Raw genomic sequence first — 11,697 nt, 5'->3', positions numbered from 1 at the left:
TAAGCACCCAAAACATTGGATCCTACAATTCCCATAATGCAACTCAACAGCGTCTTACCAAACTGCCTGAAATCCTGACATCATCAAGGTTGTTTTTTCAGACTTTAGAAACAGACAAAATATATATTTCAGTGCATTACTTCTTGCTTTTATTTCTGTAAATACTCACCAGGAGCAATTCTGGGACACTTTGTGGAATGTAACTCGGCTCACTAGTCATATTTCCATCTAATTGTCAAACGAATTTCAGCAGGAATCAACTGGTTTAGAGTGAATAAACTAGACTACGCAAAGCATAGTTTGGTCACAAGTGGACGTTACGCATGGTTGCAGATTGCAAACCGGCTTGCTAAATCAAAGAGTTTAGAAGCTAAGTTCTTTGGCTAAATTACCGGGACTATAGTCATGTGACTTACATGTTTGCTACCTTATTCGGCAAAGCTGTTTCCATCTCCCATTTTGCGCATTAACTCTTTTTCGAAAAAGGCAGAAACCACCTCAAGCGAGCATAAAAACATTATTGCGAATTTGAGGAAGTTTTTCCGAATTTTGCCGTTTCCATCAACATTTTCTAATGCAAGACAAAATGCGCATACAATTTATGGAAACATGACTACTGTTACAGTTTGTGTTTTCGAACAGTTTTGCTTAATAGTCTCAAGTGTCAGAATGTAATAAGTAATGAGAACATTTTCTTTAAAAACCAGCAGCCATTAGCAGAAACTCTGCCAGCAAAATACCTAATGTACTGTATGTGTTTGAATGCTGAACATGTCCTGGGGCCTTCTGTTTTACTGGGTTGAAGGTTAAAGGAGATGCACATCGAGATGGACAGCACATTTTTCTCACCACTATCAGCTAATGCTATTTTATATTTACCAAACCATCTCAAAATGGAAAGAAATGTATATTAAGCTTTAAAAAAAACTAAATAGAGAACAACTTTTCTAATTGGCCGGGGGCTGTAACCAGGTCATATCTGATGCCAAATCACCATCATCAATGTGAGATAAATCAATTTCTCTGCACTTTTTTCCTCAGCCCTTTCTCTTCATCCTGCCCATTCTCCTGTTCTCTCTCACACTCTTCCTCCACACACACACACACACACACACACACACACACACACACACACACACACACTTCCAATGGAGCTGGTCGATACCGGAGCAGGTATTCAGCAGTGGCTGTGGTCAAAATGAGAGATTGATTTCTTGGGGGTGTAAGCCCCTGTTACCATGGTGTTGAGTCGCCATCAGACCTCATCTCTAAATGCTCATTGATGAAGTGTGTGTGTGTGTGTGTGTGTGTGTGTGTGTGTGTGTGTGTGTGTGTGTGTGCACCGCGAGTGCACACTTTAAATACTTTTTGATTTGGTTGTGCTCAAGAACAATACTTTTCATTAGAGGCTGATAGAATTCATTAAGAGCAATTCAGCAGGGCCACTAATGATCTGCTCTTCAACACTTCATTCTCCTTGAAAAACAATGAAGCATGGCATCACACAAACACACAACCACACACACACACACACACACACACACACACACACACACACACAGAAAGACAACACTTGTCCTGATTGCAGCTTGATTGGTCAATCCTCGAAACTGAGTTTCAGTTTATCAGAGTTTCAAATAAGTGAAAACTAGCTGGCTGAGACTTTGTTAAAAAAGCTCTGTCAGTGAGCCTTTTTTGTTCAAACTGCAAATACACTTTGTGTCGATTGAGCCCATTCATAACATTTACTAAGCCACTGATATTGTCTAATCCAACAAAAAGCTCGTGCCTTCGATCCAATATGCAGCCAAAGCCATTGAGCACAGAGCAAACAAGTGTTTTTCCGAAAATCTGCACATTAATGCTGCTTCGCTCTGAGTGTCCAGAGCCGTTTGTTTGATAGGATTTGTGTATGTTGTTTGTAGCATGTTGCAAATTCTTTCCCCCCTGTTAGCCTTCTGCGCTCGCTGCCACCCAACAACACACACAACAGCTGGCATCTAAGTGCGTATAATGCTATCTTTTTTCTTCTGTGGAGTTTTACATTATTCATATCTCTGGGCTTTTGCAATGGCGAAGCAAAGATGGAGAGAGAAAAACGGAGGAGGAGGAGGGACCTTTGACAGAGTAGCATTGACAAAAAGTGAGATACATAAACATGAGATCAGGGAGTATCGCAGTGGGAGAAGGAGAAGGAAGAAGGAGAAAGGGCAAGAGAAAGAAAGTGTGTGAGAGCAGGCAAAAGACATATACTGCATCAGAAAGGTTGTCTCTCATTGACAAGCTCTCACTCTGTTCAGGAAACCCACTAATCAATGCTCTGGCACGGCAGGGCAAACACACATCAACCTGCGAGGTACTGTGTGTGATGGAGGAGAGGATGTGCTATTGGTCTGTGTGCTGCAGGAGAACGTGTGTTTGAAATTCAGAGCACGTCAAGAGTCCTGGGGAGCTCCTTTTGCAGCAAAGCCTCATTAAAAAGACACTTGCCTTAAAGCAAGGATATACTGCCAGACCACACACTCACCACCAACACTAGAGATTCACTCAGGCAACAGAAAGTGACACACACACACACACACACACACACACACACACACACACACACACACACACACACACACAGCGGCTTCAGACAAATTCAAATTGAAATCTCTGTGAAGAAATAAACGTTGAGCAAGTGAAGGAATAAATGTGCTGTAGTAAATGTCCTCCACTCCAATCCTTTTCCCCATTTCCGTTCCTTGTTCTCCATATGAATAAAGTTGAATTCATCCACCGGCCGCCCCTCCCCCCATCATCTCACTCTGATATTATAATCATGTATATTTGATTGTGTCAACTCTGTGGAGATTGGCTATGCTGTATCTTGTGTGCCTTTTAAAAATGCATCTATGAATAAATAATCTCTGTATCCGCTGATTGAAAAAGCCATATTGCCAAAAAGCCATGATGAAATGATAATGTAATATCTGTCCCCGTGTTGAATAAAGCAAAGCACCCTTCATCCTTTTCCCTTTTTATTTCTTTTTTTTTCTTTTGGTATTCTCTCAGTAAATGAAACCTAAAGCTCTACTACTGCACTGATGACATTCTCTTGTATGGTTTGCACTGCTGCTCTGAGTGTGTTTTAATAAAGAGAAAGCCTCTCTCTATATATCTGAGTGCTGTGTGGTTGATTGGAGATATTAATAAAGAGAAGCAAGCCGTTTCCCAGAGCGGCTCCCCTGCTAATTGACAGTGATAGCAGAGACTTGTCTCCTGGGCTGATGTTGGGAGCATAATAAAGATGCATTACTACGAGGATGTGAGAATGATGCATATTGCATGCCCCCCTCTCTTCCTACTCATCCTCTCCCAATGCAAGCTGATTAAGCTGATAAACTGCGACAAAAACAGGAAAGAGAAGGGAATGCAAATAATGAAATAGGAGTGAGTAAAAGGAAAAGTCAGTATGGGAGGTGAGAGGAGAGGTGGGGAAATCAGCGCAGCATTAAAATAGAGAGACAAATCCCATTAAGAGCAGCTCCATGCCTAATGAATAAAATGCTAAGTTTGATATCGCATTTCACAAATTCTTAATTGGCTTGACATTTAAAGGTAAAAGCTCTGGCCTCTCTGTGACCCTGTGGTGTCAGACTGTAAATACACACACACGCACACACACACTTGACAGGCAGCCGCTGCCGTTCGTGGCTTTGATGTACTCTCATTAGCATAGCAACAGCGAGCTGACCATCCGCAAGGGATACAGTAACCCAGGCAACCAGAGCTGGCCAGTCCAACTATGGGAACCAAAGGCACAAATGAGCCCTCCTCCCAGTTTCCATCCTAATGTTTCGACACTCAATGGGTCTGAGCAAACAATGCGCAAACATTTATACCCATGGGTGGAAGCAATGATTTGCAATTGTTATCGTATAGTGAATAGCATTGTTATGTGCAGTTCTAGTAATTTTACTTTCTGAATCACATGTTGCAGTTTGCTGAATCCGTGTCTAAAATCTGCAGGCTCTTCACAAGAAAACAGAATGTTTGACATGGGATTAGAGAGGGCAAGTCCAAAAAATACTGGTTACACTTTATTTCTTTAGGCTCATTATTTTGTCGTAGTTAGCGCTGGGTATTGAACTTCAAGACCTTTTGAACCAAAATGTGTCCGTGGAATCGAATATCAAAGAGTGCCAAGTATCGGAAGCTGGCATTGAATGCTTTGACTGTCCTCAAATGCCTAAAATGATCTGTGTCTATGCAACCGCATCACCAGACCATTACAATTCTGCAAAACCCTGGATTACATTCAACAAACAATGTAAATGGTTGCTCTCTGCGCAATATCTGCGCTTAGCAAGCACAGAAAGGGAAAGGCACATGAAATAGACCATGGTTGTCATAACCTTTAGGGAAAGATCATGATTATGGTTAATAAAACAAACATTAATTTGAAGGTCCACACCCTTACTTTCTGCCTTGCTACATAGGGCACACTACTTCCTGTTGTGGCACCTGTTTTATACAGTTTAAGGGTGGCACTGACTAATGAAAATAGCAGTAAACATGTACAGTAGAATTGTCCAATATGTATGTATCTTCCCAGGGATACAGGGCTGGTTTATGTATACCTGACAAGGACTTCTAGTGTGTGCCGTGATGGTTCCCTAACCACAACCAAGTAGTTTTTGTGCCTAAAGGGTATAGTACGCTTGAAATAAACTAGTTAAGCTGTGTTGTCTAACCCCATGCAAAGGCATACCTGTTCTGACCTGTCACACTTGAAGGCAGGGTGAAAAGCCAACTGTCTTCTCGTTGCAGTGAATTGTACAAATGGGGATGAAGTTGCACGCTTTTGGACAGCCTCTCTACGGAGTAGACTCTGAGTCCATTATAATGTGCCCATCACTACTTTTCCTGAACATATTTTTACACCATTTTTGGCTCCTGTTCTATTTTTATCCTCTTCTCAAGGGACGTTTCAGCCAAACAGCTCTTCAAATTGAGGGAGACATCGTAATAATCTCTCCAACCCTGTTTATACCCATGCACCTCAAACACAGACTCTACACTGGCAGATGGAACCGTGTCAATCCCCCTCCATCATTTGGCATAGAAACCTTGCAGAGTTTTGAAATGCATATTGTGGATACCTCGCACTGGCAATTTTCTTCCACCTGTCAGTGTCAATCCCACCTGCCTGACACGCACACGCACACGCACACGCACACACACACACACACACACACACACACACACACACACACACGCGGTAGTGCTGTTGTTAATTAGAATTTAACATTTCAAACTGCGTTTTCTCAGTACGTCGGTGTGTGTGGGGGTTAATTGTGTGGGCAGAGTGACTAGCTGCAAAGCTGTTTTTGTTAACTCAATACAGAAACACAGGCTATGTATTGGACCTTCTAATAATAGAGACACGGACAGATTAGAAAAATCCTCTGCACAGGCAGAATAAAAGTGCTTTAACTACATCTCTGGGCAAGCAAAGAGGCAGTTGGAGGGAGGAGGAGGAACAGTTGAAAGAAAGGACGAAGAGGGAGAAGAAGAGAGGGATTGTTTTTACTCTCTGTAAGCCCTTTGTGATTGTGAAAAGTGGTGCTGTTCAGTTATGGATGATATTGTGGTGATATATCAGGCTTGTTCAGGGCAGCGTTTGCCTCTGTTCTCTTTGTGTGCAGACCCTTTACAGGCCTCCCAAAGACACAGCTCCTTAATGAGCATATCGATCAGTGTTTCTCACACCTTCATTCCCCCCACAGAGAGAGAGAGAGAGAGAGGCAGTCAGGGAGGAGAAGAAAAGGAAAGGGGAGAAAAAGCGATGAAGAGACGAAAGCTTAAGAAAAGCTTTAGACTCACAAAGTGGGGCTTTTTTTTCTAAAGACCACAGGGGAGTCGGCTTTGTGCCTGTAAAATTCAATTTACCTTTTCACAGATGGGCTATACTGCGGCTGGTATTGAGGTGCACAACTCATAAGCTGCTCTAAATGTGTGTGTGTGTGTGTGTGTGTGTGTGTGTGTGTGTGTGTGTGTGTGTGTGCGAGCATGTGTGTTTCTTCTTGTGCCGTGCGTGCACACTCGTGAATATGTGTGCGTATACGCAGGTGCTTATATATGCTTATTTGTGTGCATGTGCATGTGTGTGATCAAAAAAGTAAAGCAGCAGTGTAAGCCACCCTGGTGTGAATTTTGGGTTTTCTCTCGGAGCTCCGTCTCGCTCCAGTCACTTCTCTGCATCACATTACCTCTGCACCTCCACCCACCCAGCACCACAGACAGAGAGGCAGGAAAGGAAAAACATCAAAGACAGCCAATGACACTGTTGTAGCAACATAAATCGCTCGCATATGACTTCTTTGTTGACTTGAAGGAGAACCGTCAATACTGTACAACGTCCAGTTCCACCTGGTATGCCACTGTAGTTCTTTCAAGTGACCCTCTGAAGCAACATTTCCTCACAAAACCAATTCCTCTCAGCACCTGATAGGCTGCTGGGTTTGGGGGAAGCAACTGAGAACACATGTGACCTACATGCTTGTTTTGCACTGTTAACTTTACTTAAGTAAGTCATTTGAAGGGAAACCTTCTGAGGGAACATAGACCCAGCAATTTGTTTGTAGCCGCTTTGAATTAGCTGCCTTATTGATGATGACCATAAATCTGAATGCAGAAAGGTAGTTGTGTGCAAGTCCTGCCTCCTAGGCCTGCTGTACCTATTACCTACTGTTTAGGACACATGCAGAGTAACAGATTATGAAGGAAGAAATGAATGAGTAAACACACGTCGGATTAAAGCTCCCAAAATGTTGTTGGGTTGAAAAAAGGCAGAATTATAACCCTACTAGCAGGGTCAACACATTGCAAATTTGAATTGTTGTGAAGACATGGTAGGGTTCAAACACCAAATTAAAAAAAATTAAAAAAAATAAAAATTAAAAGTTTTAGGAGCTTTAATCCAGTCCGTGGATACTTTTCACCATTTCCTTCATACACCATGCACATTTGAATTAGATTAGATTCAACACATCCTCATATCTAAACATTATAGGTCGGTTTCCAAAGACTCACAAAATGACACATACGACTGTTCTATATTTACTGCCGCACGGTGGCGGTTTAATCATGTGACTGTTCTCATGTGACCATTCTATTTAACGTAACAGCAGTTTAAAACAGAAATAGTTAAGTGTAGGCAACAACAAATGCTTAACTAGAGTTAGAAAAACATCAGGGATTGGCTTAGATGAGTCAGGGTACAGGGATAGGGTACGTCGCATCCTAATGAGTAAAAGTCCTGTGTTTGATAGAAGCACCAAATTCTGTTTTGAGTAAGACCTAATGAATACTCGATTACTAAAGTCTATGTTTATACTTTAATAATGACCATATGGTTTGTTTTATTCTTCATGTCCCCATCACTTAAATTGTAGTTTGTGTCCATTTTGCTCCAACACAAAAACAATGGAAGAAGATGAATCAGTGATGAAGGTAAAGAAAATTAGAAAAGTAAAGAAAAGGAGCAAGTAGGACAGATGAAGCAGTAGAGGAGAAAAACAGGACAGCAACAGTCAAAAGGGGGGAAGAGGGTAAAGGATAAAGATGGCAGGGAGATGAAACAGAGATGAGAAAAAGAGCGAGATGTATGTGACTGTGATTGCTCTGTCCAGACTCACAAGGTTTTTAATGAGAAGGGAAATTCTCTCTTCGGCATCCAGAAGTCTCTGCAAACTCAAATATGAAAAGATAGAGAGAAATAGTAGTCCTTATACTACAGTTACACTGACGCTCTCCCTATTTCTCTGGTAGTGAAGCCACGGAGTAGCTCGGCATCAGCTTCTTTGACATTTCAGAAGCAGAAGACGGAGAGAAAAAGTGTCTCACTCACGTCAACAGAGCAAATGTCAGAGTTGAAAGGGAGTTACACGAGCAGTGGGGAATCTGTTCTGCCTTTGTCAGTCTCTGTCTCTCTGTGGGTCTACCTGTCTGTCTTTTTCTAACAATCTGTCTCTACACATTTGTGTTGCTATGCCCGAAGAACCTGAAGCTTTTAATCTAATTACAGACAATAAATATTGGTCAAGCAGATGGCCTAGGTTCTGCTCAAGGTTTCTAGCCGTAAAGGGAAGTTTTTCCTTGCTATTGTCGCTCATGAAGGAATGTTGGGCCTCTGTAAATTATGAAGTGTGGTCTAGACCTGTTCTAAATGAAAAGAGTCCTGGGAGAAATTCTCTTATGATTTGAGTCTTTGGGCCCTATCTTGCACCCGAGCAGCACAAAGCCCGACGCAAGTGTAGCGGACTCAGGACACACCACAAAATCACCACGACACCACAGCTCTCTTTGGATCTTTGTTTTACTGAGTGAGTCTGTAATGACACAACATGTGACAGGGACTGCATCAATTCCACACACCCTCTTCTCAGACTACTGTGAGGGATACATAAAATAATAAAGTAAAACAAATGCAAAATAAAGTAAACATGCCCTGCCTCATGTGTAATAGATCACAGGTAAACACAGAACCTCATATGTGCACACACACTAGAACAGTACAAATACACATCACATTCATTCTATACAAATCCCACAGGGAAACTACATTTCCCATAATGTCGCGCGTCATGAGGCGCGACTGAGCATGCAGCGGCAAAGCAGCGGCACTTCAAAAGGGTCACAGTGCAATACAAACTTCCGCAATAACTTTGAAACACATTACAATACAGACTCCAGCCCTACACACCACATCTGTCCCTCATCACTCCTCCAGAACATAGTCATGGCATAGTGCATCAACATTGGAATTACATTTATAAGTGGAATACTCTGTCAACGTACCTGTCTCTCTCAGTTTCCAAAACAGACTGAGAGAGAGACGCTCATGCGCATGTACCACAATACACAGGTGATTCGCTGATCACAATTATCAACATATCTAAACGAAAATAAATGTACATGAAACATTACTGCTTTCTTTTGGGCTGAAAACACTTCAACAACAGTGACTTTTTTTCACGCCGTGCGCTTAGATTGTTAAAATAGGGCCCTATAAATTCAACTGAATTGAAAACATAAATGACTGGTGCTACATGTCAATTTTAACTTTCTGACATATGAAGCACACAACAAGAGATTATCCGTCTCAGATGTGTTCTTATTACTGGTAATACTCTGTTTGGTTTAGATGAGGGGTTACGCCTAGGGAGAGCGTGCAGCAGACAGGACATGACACGGATTACAATGCATCACTAAACAGGTTCGTAATTTAGTCATAAACAATCGAGTCTTTTGCCATTCCTTGAATTTGTCTGACAATTTTGACCTCAGCTCTTACCAACAGAAGATCTCTGATCTCTGAGAACAGAATTCTCCTTGTCTCTTCAGTAAGACACTTTCATTGCCGTCTTCGTGGAAATCACCCTTCTTCTTCAGCCTCGGATGTTTGTTTTCTTCTGGTTTTGTGCAAGCCACATAAAACGTCATCAACACACCCACATTTGCTTCCTGTGAATTCTTAGACTTGGGGTTAAATCGGAGACGGTCTATATACATGACGTTCCACTTCCGGGATACCTCCGGTGCCGCCAGAAATTCCGCCAAATGTCCCTGATTTCGCCCAGATGTCCGTCCCCTTCCTCTGTCTCTGTGTTGGCGTTCTAACGTCTGGTGGATTTGTGAGGACTATGGTTAACTGCTCCTCAGATCTCTGCAGGGTAAATCCAGACAGCTAGCTAGACTATCTGTCCAATCAGAGTTTTCTGTTTTGCATGACTAAATAATAGGACAAAATAGGAATTGGCGACGCAGATGGTGAGGTGGTGAACTGAAGTCAGACTGCAGAAAGTAAATGGGAATAACGACTACTCATAATATGTTCAAGTATTGATGTCTCACGTAAATTATTTCACTCCATATCATCCACGTTATCATGAAGATTACTGAGTTAGAATTGTTCCATAAACACCTTGTAAAATCCAACTCAAATCTTTAATAAAAATTTGTTCTTAATGTTTAATCGGCGCTGTCACATCGTCACATGGTCTGCTACTTAGCGCAGGAGGAGGAGGCAGCCCGACTCCATGGATTACAGGATAGCATCAAATACCCTAGCATTAGACAATGGCAGAACACAGTGTAAATAACTAAATATCTGTCTTTAATACTGTGCATATATCATCAAATGTCAAAGTCTGGAAATACAGCCGTATTATTTATATGTAAACATATAAATACTGCGGTGACCCCGTGTGTAATACTGCATGATGGCACTGCTGGCCCCGCAGGAGGACTACTCTAATGGAAGAATCAGGAGAGAAAGAGACTTCAGGGACCATGACGATGACTGGCTAATATGCCGATTTAGATTCCCTAAAGCTGTGCTCTTGGGTCTCTGTACTGAATTGGGTCCAGTAGAGAGGGCAATGCGCCGGAAACGTGCCATCCCGGTCCAAATACAGGTCCTCGCCACTCTGGGGGAAACCGGCTGTTTCCAGAGGGAAATTTATATAAATATTATATATAATCTTCACCTTTATCACTAAGGCTTTTTTGGTTATAATATATAGTTCTGTTAAATCTTATCATATAGGTCTGGTATATCAAAGTTGTCCCCAAGTGCCGTAATGCCTGCCATTTTAGACAGTATTATTAATAAAGGTAGTCTATAGATCAGGTTTGCCTACACTGTGCAAGAACAGGCCGGAATTATAATTCAATTTGCAGCAATTCCTGAACGTTTGAGAAGTTTTTTGCTTTTTCCCCACCAGTCGTCATGATTCAGCGTAACGAAAGAACAACTGCCAGGGTCATTAACATACTGATCAGCATTCACGAGGTGCTTTGCATTGACTATTTATGGTTAAAAATGGGCGTGTACAGGGCAGGATGAGAGGCTGACTCACGTACGCACACTTGTGGTTAATCTGTGATTTATAAAGGGAACATTGCTTACAGATGTACGTATGCACGGTTTTATAAATCTGAATGTTTTTTGGCGTACGCCATTTTTGGCTTTTGGGCATACATACAATTATAGTAAGGATCCTATGCAGAGTTTTATAAATGAGACCCCAGGTTCGGTTCTATAAAAGGCAATTTAAAAGGAATAAAAGTGTCTAAAAAGTGATTAAAGGAGCCACTGAACTGGATGGTCATGGAGAGTTATATTACTTAAAATAAGTTCCTCCCATCTACCCCAATCTCTCCCCCAGACAAATGAGAAGAAATACCCCGGTTTAAAAATGTATCCTAGTATTGTACTATAAATTAGCTCTTTACAATTTGGTTTCTCCAAATGTCCCACAGACAGCTGTTTATTTAATAGCCCATGTAGGTATTTTTGACTGAAATGTACATGAATCTGCCACAAGTGGTATTTATGACTTACAGACTGGGATGCTGGAGCATACAGGGGGCACATTAAAGCAGCATGACTCTTTCTGTAAATCACTCGAGGGCAACCTGAGGTTTGTAAATGAGGAACACATAGAGGATAATGAAGTAAATATTGGAGTTGTGGACCCACAGTGCAATCATTTAGCCTGAAGGTGTTGGCACAAGGTGTTTGGAGTAATTTTATTCACTCTTTGCCTCGGATGGAGCTCCAAAAAATGGATTTGACCACTTCTGCTGATGATGTTTCGGTACGAGGATAGTGTCTTTATACTCTTGTTAGAGACTGTATTCGCCAGA

Source organism: Sander lucioperca, chromosome 6 (genome assembly GCF_008315115.2).
Source record: "Sander lucioperca isolate FBNREF2018 chromosome 6, SLUC_FBN_1.2, whole genome shotgun sequence".
Classification (NCBI taxonomy): domain Eukaryota; kingdom Metazoa; phylum Chordata; class Actinopteri; order Perciformes; family Percidae; genus Sander; species Sander lucioperca.
This window is presented reverse-complemented; position numbering follows the sequence as displayed.